The following is a 10108-nucleotide window of genomic DNA, read 5'->3' as shown; positions in this document are numbered from 1 at the left end:
AAGTAAGTTCATGTTCACTTTTTGAGAGATAAAGTAGTTGATAAATGCTGGCTTTACTTATAGCTTTTGAATTCACTTACTCTGTGTGTGTGTACTGTGTATCTATCTATCTGTCTGTCTGTCTGTCTGTCTATGTGTGTGCCTCTATCTATTTATATATTTATCTATCTATGTGTATGTATCTGTGTGTGTGTGTCTGTGTGTGTGTGTGGACACTCATGCCACAGCACTGGCATGGAGGTCAGAGAATGACCTGTGGGAGTCTGCTCTCCCTTCCACCCTGCAGATTCTGAGGAGTAAACTCAGATTGTCAGGTTTGGGGGCAAGCGCCTTTACCCACTGAGCCATGTCACTGACCTCTGCATGCTGTTTGCTGGTCTTTTCCGAGCTCAGACACAGCTGGCTATCACAGTCCACAACAGTCCCTTGACAGCTGACCCATCCCCTCGAGAACCGAGACACAGCAGCAGCTGGTCCAGCTGGCATGCGGCTCCATGTCTTCTCCGGCCCTCACGCGGGAGGGATGCTCTATAAAGGGCAGCAGTGCCTGCATCAGAACAGACCTCAGTCTTCCGTGAGTGCACTAGGGCCGCAGGAGGCTGTGACATGGAGGCTTCCTGAGAGAGAAGCAGGGGGTCCAGAGAGCTGTCTGCCGGGCACAAGGACTGAGTCCCAGGGTGAAGATGTCCAGGGAGCAGCAGCTGACTCCCAGCCTGAGAGCAGGTCAGTCCACCCCTGGCTGGGTCTGAATATGGGTTCATCTGGGCCAACACTGCCCTCTGCTCAGAGCAGCCCAGCTCTGATCCAACCTAAACAGACAAAGAAGGGAGCCGGCCTTATGCCTTCGGGTTCCTGTGTTTTTTCTATGAGAGTCCAGTAGATAAAGACTGTCTTCGGCTCCGAACTTCTGGGGGCCAGAGACGGAAACTTCATTCCCTCCACTCTGCTCCTGTGTCCTCTATGCCACACTATTTTCATATTCAAACTAAGTCTGTGAACAGCCGTGCGTGTTCCCAGCACAGGTGGGTAGTCAGGCTCCTGCCCCTGCACCCTGCAGCCTCGGTGTACCATCTGAGTGTGGGTAGACTTCACTCTGTCCCCAGTCTCCACCCGAGCTTCCGTTAGTTAAACAATTCTACGTCCTCTATACAGTCTTCACATTTCACAGTTCTCGCATTCTAAATCATGATAATCAGCAGGCAGATCCTAATCAGTGTGTGTGTGTGTGTGTGTGTGTGTGTGTGTGTGTGTGTGTGTGTGCTGACTGGAGACATTGAATCCCTTGGAGCTGGAGTTACAGGCAGTTGTGAGCCACCAGGTCTGAGTGATCACGCCCTGATTCGGGTCCTCTGCAAGAGCAGTTATGCGTTCAACTCCCGAGCCATCTCTCCAGCCCCAAATCCCAATTACTCTATGCAAATCTTCCCACGTCAGATCTTACCTCTTCTTGCCAAGGTAAACATGTAGATCTTAAACCCGCTTCTGCTCGTTTCTTTTTTCATGTTTTGAGTTGCAAGATTCCTTCGACTTATAATTCTGTCACTTGTGAAATCGGCCCCCTCCTTTATTTCATATGACCTGAGCTTTTATGAATCATGCATCTTTATTATGTCCACTGAAGTTATTGATAAACTGTGGGGAAGACACAAGGTCTAAAACATCTCCGTTTTCTATGTAGCGTTGCTGGAATTAATATGTCCTTTTCCACAGCTTTCTCCTGATCTGTTTGGCTACTAACTGTCTCAGTACATGACTTTACATATGGTTTCCCATGGTGAGCATTAAAAACCTCTTGTTGATTCTTTTGGAAGGGATTGAGTCAGGGTTTCTCTGTGTAGCCCTGGCTGTTGTCCTGGAACTTGCTCTGTAGAGCAGACTGGCCTCAAACTCAGAGACCCTCCCCTCTCTAGCTCCCTAGTGCTGGGATTAAAGGTGTGCGCTACCATCACCAGCCTCTTGATGACTCTTTATGGGACAACTATTCTATGAAACGCATATTTAAAAGCTTCACAAGGAGAGACAGGAGTGATGGCACATGCCTTTAACCCTAGCATTCAGGAGGCAAAAGCAAGTGGATCTGTGTGAGTTTCAGGCTACGCTGTGTACATAGTGAGTTTCAGGCCAGCCAGAGTTACAAAGTGAGACCCTGCCTCAAAAGATAAAAAAGAAAACTAGTTTCACCAGGCTGAGCACTGTGACGCACATGTGTAATCCACTCAGGTGTAATCCCGGCACTTGTGAGCCTGAAACAGGAGGACATGAGTCTAAGGCTAGCCTGCAATATAGAGTAAGTTCTGGGTAATCCTGAGCTACAAAACAAGTCCAGGCCTCAAAAAACAGCAATAGCAATCTGGAAAGATGGCCAGTGGTTAAGAGCAACCATTGCTCTTGCAAGAGGACCTGGCTTCAATTCCAAACACCCACACAGTGGCTCATAAGAACCTCTAACTCCAGCTCCAGGGGGCTCTACGCCCCCTTCTCACCTCCATGGATACTAGGCATGCGCAGGGCACACATACGCGCACACAAAATAACCAGGCACATATGTGGGGGGAAAAAAACAGCGACATTAAAAATATAATAACCTTACCAAGGACCAAAAGGACCAACATTCACTAATTGGTAAAGGAATTAGTAATTTTGTTTGTTTGTTTGTTTGTTTTTTTTGAAACAGGGTTTCTCTGTGTAGCCTTGACTGTTCTGGGCTCTCTTTGTAGACCAGGCTGGCCTCAAACTCACAGAGATCCACCTGCCTCTGCCTCCCTGGGTTCTGAGATTCAAAGCAAATGCCAGCACACCTGGCTGGAATTAGGAGCTTGTTTATCTAAAGCAGCGGTTCTCAGCCTTCCTAATCCTCAGACCCTTTTTACACGGTTCCTCATGTTGTGCTGACCCCCAACCATAAAATTATCTTTGTTGCTACTTCATAACTGTAATTTTGCTGCTGTTGTGAATCACAGTGTAAATATTTGTGTTTTCTGATGACCTTAGGTGACTGCTGTGAAAAGGCTGTTTGCCCCAATCCCCAAAGAGAGTCGTGAGCCGCAGGTTGAGAACCACTGATCCAAAGCATTCGTTTGGGGTTTAGAGCTGAGAAGCTTGAGATCAGTTGTCTGGTTGAGATCATTTGTCTGTTGAGATCAGTTGTCTGGTTGAGATCAGTTGTCTGATTGGCCAGTTTTACTAGTCTCTGGAAAATCCAGCCCCTTCCTGGATCCCTTAGAAGCCATTACTGCATAGAAGGTAAAATATGAAATATGTTCAAGTACCTACAAGAGCACCCAGTGGGCTCTGTCTCTTTACCGCTGTGGGATCTGAGTGTCTGCACAATGCAAGCCAACAGCGCAAAAGCTGGGAGCAAGGCAGGCACACGAAGGCATGTGTTCTTGCTGCCGCCTGTAGATACAGAACGTTCTATTTTTAACCTCAAAATCGTTGCCTCCAAACCAAGTTAGGTTTGCTAATTTCCTCCCCCATCTCTGTACGTCTGTCTGCCTGCCTGTCTCTCTGTCTCTGTTTCTCTCTCCCCCGTGCACACACATATCTCTTTGATCTTTGTCTCTATTCTCAATCTTAATTCCGTCTCTGACTTTGAGTGGCAGAATTCCAATATCCCCTCCGTAAGGTGAGGTCCTTTAATACCCATTTAAATGCATGGAGGCTGGTGCCTGTAATCCCAGCATTTGAGGGGCTAAAACGAAAGAATCACCAGAAATCCAGCCTGAGCCACATGCTCAGTTGCGGGCCAGCCTGGGTTACAATGTGATACTTTGTCTCAGAAGACTGACTTCTCTCTGACCGAAGTGTTGATTGTTGCAGGCTGCCATTGGGGGGGGGGGGGGGGACAGTTTACCAGAATCTCACTTAGCTAATTCGTTTGTTTATACACTTATTACTCCTGCCCCCAGTGCTTATCAAACGTCCTCCTGTATTTAGTGTTTGCCCTGCAATAAAAGAACAAACCTCCAGTTCTTCAGAGATGGGTGAGAGAAATTTGGCACCTGACTAGCATGTGGACTCTAAAGCAGAGGAATCAAGAAAAATAAAGACTCTTCAGACCCTGGTTGCCCGTCTTCGGTCCTTGCTGTGATGTAACAGTAAGCCGAGCCTCCAGGGTAGGCCCTACTAAAACATTGCTCAAGAATGCCTGTCTTCCTCTCTTCTGGGCTCTGCTCTCCATGAGTGGTGGCAGTGAGAACCAGACCACCTGGCTGATCCTGGTGGGCTTTGGGGAGCTGCAAGGCCTGGGCTTCCTCCCTTTCGCCCTCTTTCTAGCCATCTATGTGGTAACGGTTGGTGGCAATCTCATCGTGCTTGCTGTGGCCTCCAGTCGGGCCCTCCACAAACCCATGTACCTCTTCCTCTGCCACTTCTCGCTGCTAGAGATCGGCTATACATCCAACAACATCATGCCTCGCCTGCTGTGGGGCCTCCTGGAAGGCGGAGCCGCCATCTCATTGGTCACTGCCTACTCCAGTTCTACGTGTTCGCCTCTCTGGCTGCTGCTGAGTGTCTCCTGCTCTCTGCCATGTCCTATGACCGTTACTTGGCCATCTGCCATCCCCTTCGTTACCCTGTTCTCATGAGCACCTGGTCCTGTAGCTGCCTGGCCACCGGCGCTTGGCTGGGTGGCTTTCTCTTCCCCACCTTCACCCTGGCCCTGGCAGCCCCTCTGTCCCTCTGTCCCGGCAGCAGGGTGATTGATCACTACTTCTGTGACTTCGCTCCCTTGTGGGACTGTTCTGTGGGGAGGGGTGGGTCATGTGGGGAGCCGGAGTCAGCATCTCGGGCTGCCTTACGCTCGGCCCCTTCTTGTTGATTGTCACATCCTACTTGCTCATCCTGAGGGCTGTGCTGAGAATACCTTCAGGCCATGGGAGGCAGAAGGCCTTCTCCACCTGCTCCTCCCACCTCAGCGTGGTTGGAGTGTTTTAGGGCACACTCATCGCAGTCTGCGTGGCCCCACAGACCACGTGCCGCCCTGGCTCCGGAAGGCCTTCTCTGTCCTCTACACTGTCCTCACCCCCTTGCTCAACCCCATCATCCACAGTCTCAAGAATCAGGAAGTAAAATGGGCCCTGCACAGGCTCTGGACTCAGCTCATCTGAGGACATTCCCCGCTGAGGTGCACAGGACAGACATTAACTTCTCCCTCGAACTTAGCTCAGCCCCTTCCTCAAAGGCAGACGGAGAAGGTCATTCATGTTTAAAAAAAAATGGAGATCAATGGAACTGAAAGCAATCACCTGACAAAATGAGGTAACGTCAGCGTTCCAGTTGCGATTGGGTAGAGATTAAAATTGCCTGTCTCAAACGGGCCTAGGCACCATGGACATTTCACGAACATTCATTTTGAAAGAATACGAGAAGGAGAACTGAGAAGTAACACCAGATAGTGACAGGTTCTTTTGTTTCATTATTTTGTTCTACATGTTGCTGTTCTGCCTGCATGTATGTCTGTGCGGTCATGTGTGTGCCTCTTGCCTGGCACCCTGGAGGCCGGAGGAGGGTTCCTTGGAACTAGATTTACAGCTTTGAGCTGCCATTGTGAGACCATAACAGGAACTTTGCAAGTTAATGGGAGATCAAAACAGCGAAATATAGCCTGCAGGTTCTGTCTGCAGTTAAGACGGCCAAAAATAAGTTCCTAACTGGGTGGTGGTGGTACAGGCCTGTAATCCCAGCACTCAGGAGGCAGAGGCAGGCAGATCTCATGAGTTCGAGGCCAGGCTGGTCTACAGAGTGAGTTCCAGAACTCACAGAAAAACCCTGTCTCAAAAAAGGGAGGAAAAATAATCTCCAAGTAGTAGCTGGAGAGATGGCTCACTGGTTAAGAGCACTGACTGGTTAAACCTGAGAATCGTGAGATAAATGCCAGTTTCACAATTCTTGAGCCAAATTTGCAGCAAGCTTTAATGAAATGCTGGCCAGGTGGATGGGCTCTAGCAAGGACCAGTCCAGAGTTTCCAGGAAATGGTGAGGAGTCACATTTTGCTGAGACCTTCACTTACAGATTAATACAAGGTTGCTAGGTCTAAGGTTGGAAGCAAAGGAGAGGGGAGTTAGAGAGATTGCATTGTAAACCAGAATTAAGATAGGACTTCCTGTGGGGCTTCAAGCGCTGCCTCAGAAATGAAGAAATAAAACTCTTGGCCTTAAAGTCCCTAGCAGTGCTAGCCAGAGGGGTTGTATACAGAGCTTGCCCTGGAAAAGAAAGGTCAGGTGGGGGAGTCAAAAGCTAGAACTTCTGGAGCCTGAAGGGCCCAGGAGACCCATTAGGCCACTGCCCTGTGGGGTCCAATTAGTCCCTGTCATTGATGTTGGAACAATAAATAGTAAAGGAAAGGAAGGAGGCAATTAAATGAAAAAAAAAAAAGGATAAACTAAACAGAGTGAAATAACCCTGATGTTCAGAAATGTCTCTGCCTCTGTCAGAGACTCTTTGAAGACTTTAAAAGTGGCAAAAGCTAAGAGTAGTGACTTGTGTCCTCAGCCCCAGAGGCTTGGGGAGACTGGACAACAGAGAAAACCCCACCTCTTAAACAAAAGAAAACAGTCTCCCAGCACTGGTGGTGCAAGCCTTTGATCCCCACACTTAGGAGGCAGAGGCAGGTGGATCTCTGAGTTCCAGGACAGCCAGGGCTACTCAGAGAAACCCTGTCTATAAAGAAAAGAAACAAAACAAGACAGTCTGAAGTGTGCCCCATGATAGAGCAGGACTGAACATGCATGAACCCCTCGGTTGAGCCTCCAACATGAAAACAAATTTTTAATTTTTTGCTCGAACTATATCAGTGTGTCTTTCGCAGTATATGTGATCCACTGGTGCTGGACTGATAAGAAGTAATTGTTGTTTTCATGGGGTTGGGGCTATCCAGCGAGAGTTGTGCCTATAAGGCCCTGGGTTCAATCCTCAGCACTGAAAGGGTCAGCATTTACAACTAAAGACCTCTGAGCAATCAGACCCACAGAATCTGGCTGACCAGAAAAAGAGCCAGGCCCAGAGGACTGTCTGCAGTTAACACCACGATGGATTCTCACTGCAGGAAGAGAGCTCAGCGTCCAACGGTGAGGAGGAATTCAGCAGTAAAGCCAGACAGGGGAGGTGGGGAACACAGATGCCAAGGGATATAGACACGCAGAAAGGGAGGAGGAGGAGGAGGAGGAGGAGGAAGAAGAGAGTCGAGGAAATGTATGAGAAAGGGCAAACAAGGAAATCTGAGGACATGGAGAATCTAGGACAGACTACTTCCCTGCCAGGAAATAGATAATGGAAATCCCTCCAACTAGGTTATTGTTTGGGAAGGGGGTGAGGTCTGAGCTGTATAGAAGTCTATAGAACACCTCTGTGAGGGCTGGAAGTGTTGTCCAATGGTAGAGCAGTTGCTTAGCACACACAGTGTGCTGAGTTCAATCCTCACACACACACACTCTGTGCATTAAAGTCAAAAGGAAAATCCAGTTGAGCGAGTGTGGTCTCACTCACCTGCAATCCCAGCACTCAGCTGGCAGAGACAGGTCGATCTCTGTGAGTTCTGGGCCAGCCTGGTCTACAGAGTGAATTCCAGGACAGCCAGGGCCACGCAGAGAAACCCTGTCTCAAAAATGGTAAAACCTGAATTGAATGTGAATGTCCTAGACAGAGGACCAGGACAGTGTACAAGGAGCAGAGCAAGGCCAGGGGACAAAGCTCAGTGTCCTCCTCAGGGCGCACCCCTCACGCTACGTCCAGGACTCTGGGTCTACCCCTGCAGATGCCACTGAGAGAGGCCAGGAGACTCAGGACACACAGACATCCACAGCCCGAGAAGCCTGGATCCCAGGATCCGCACAAAGGGCACAGCTGCTGTCAGCCACATAAGAGACTTAACTCCCCCTCATCTGCTTTGCCGGGCAGATTGTTTAGTCTTGACTTCCTCCCTCCCACTGGCTCTTTCCAGAATATCTGAAGGCTCCATCAGAGCATCACTGAGGCCTTTCCTCGAGTGCGTCCTTGTAGCATGGGAACATGGTGAAGAGCCTTTCCCTCCTGTCACTTGGAATGAGCTGTGTTAGACGACGCCAGGAGAATGACAGAGCACCAGAACCCGGACCTGACCAGAGGTCAAATCCGAGAACCAAGGGACAGAAAAGTGAAGTAAAGATGTGAAAAGAAGGCGTAAGAGAGACAGAGAGAGAAGAAGAACTAGAGAGAGAAGGAGAAGTAGAGGGACAGTGAAAAGAGAAAAGAAAAATCTACAGAGAAATGGGAAAAGAGGACGAAATTCTCGGGTTCTTCTGTTTCTACCTTCTGTTTGTTTTCCTTGTGAGAAAGAAGCAGACTGAGGGTTTGGGTTTTTGTTTTTTTGTTTTTTTCCATTTATTTATTTACTAACTTTACAGCCTGATTGCAGCGCCTCCCTCCTCACCTTCTTACCCCTCCCCTCTTCTCAGGGAAGGGGACCCCCCCCCATGGGTACCAACCTACCCTGTGAATCCTGAATCCTCTCCCACGGAAGCCAGACAAGGCAGCCCAGCTGGGGGAAAGGGATCCAAAGACAGGCCACAGAGTCAGAGACAGCCCCTACGCCCATTGTCAGGGGACCCACATGGTGACCAAGCTGTTCATCTGCTGCGTAGGTGTAGGGGTCTGGGTGGTCTATGGAGATGGCCCTGGCTGAGACTCGCGGCAGCTGGGGGATATGGAGCCTGTAGTCAAAACCTCCTATAGCCAGCGGACACTCCCAGTGGAGGGCGGGACACCTACTCACCCACAAAACCTTCGACCCAAATTTGCCCACAAGAAGTGCAGGGATTAAGACAGAGCGGAGATTGGGGAAATAGCCAACCAGAGACTGGCCCAACCTGAGACCCAGCCCGTGGGAGAGAGCCAGCCCCCCGACACTGTTAATGACACCCTGCTCTGCTTGCAGACCTGAGCCGAGCATAACTGTCCTCTGCGAGGCTTCACACAGCGACTGATGGAAACAGATGCAGAGACCCACAGCCAAACATAAGGCCGAGCTCAGGGAGTCTTGTGGAAGAGTGGGAGGAAGGATTGAAGGGAGTAACTAACCTGGGCCGGTGGGAGCTCACAGAAACTGAACCACCAACCAAAGAACATGCATGGCAGACTGAGGTTTCAACAGAATGTGTTTTAAAAAAGAATCGGTGGGAGGGCTGGTGAAATGGCTCAACAGGTAAAGACACCTGCTGCCAAGCCTGAAGACCTGAGTGTCAGGTGGAGCGAGGCAGGGAGGACAGCTTCATGACCAGGAGTTAACTCACCACACTGCTGGGTCCTCAGCTAGATGTGACGGTGTCCGCAATGGCCACGCCCCCAAACTCCGCTACCAGGCCACAAGGTCGGTTAGGGAACTCTGGAAGACAAAGAGTTGCCGGGAAAGGACAGGGAAGAGGGGAGGGAGGAGAGGGAGGAGAGGGAGCTCTAGAGAGAGGAGGGAGGAGGCCCAAAGCTTATGGTGACCATGACAACTCTTATAAAGAAAAACGTTCAGTTGGGGGATGAGGGTTGTCACGGTCACGGAGTCTGTCCACTGCAACAAGACCCTAACTGAGCCAGAAGCAGCCCGCCCCAGCAGCTGATCACATCCGCCAAACAACTAGCCCTTACCTAGGCACTCATGTGCCCTGCTAAAATGTTATGGCGGTGTTAGAGAGTGGATTTGGGTGGCAACTGACAGTCGGATGCAGAAATTGATGCATACCCTGAAGTGAATCGTCATCACATTCCTGTTCGTGTTTCACTGACCAAACACAACCTGTGAGACATAGCTGAGACAGTGGTTTCGCGTCTCGCCGCCTCGGTAGACGACTGTGGGGCAGGTTTTCTCACCTTTGTACCGTAGCCGGTGCAGTACAGAATCTGGTCACAAGAGGGCGTGAAAGCACGCTGACTCTGTCCAAAGAGTCCTCCTCTCTTCTCTCCGGCTCTCCTTGGTCTTGCTACGGTCTTCCATAGACTGATGGAAAGGTCAATTCAAACGCAAAACCTGGAACTGGAGAGAGGGCTCAGCAGTCCAGGGCACTGGATGCTGTTTTGTCCTTGTGTTTTGTTTTGTTTTGTTTTGTTTTGTTTTGTTTTGTTTTGTTTTGTTTTGTTTTGTTT

General features: G+C 49.7%; 1 pseudogene; it reads left to right on the top strand.

Annotated features, from left to right (window-relative positions):
* The first annotated feature begins 4178 nt into the window (after nt 1-4178).
* Nucleotides 4179-5108, top strand: LOC129691041 (olfactory receptor 11A1-like; annotated as a pseudogene).
* The last annotated feature ends 5000 nt before the right edge of the window (nt 5109-10108 follow it).

Source organism: Psammomys obesus, unplaced genomic scaffold, assembly GCF_907164565.1.
Source record: "Psammomys obesus unplaced genomic scaffold, mPsaObe1.curated_primary_1811, whole genome shotgun sequence".
NCBI classification, from domain to species: Eukaryota; Metazoa; Chordata; class Mammalia; order Rodentia; family Muridae; genus Psammomys; species Psammomys obesus.
Note: the sequence above shows the minus strand (reverse complement) of the source record. Positions and strands in the feature narration are given on the sequence as shown.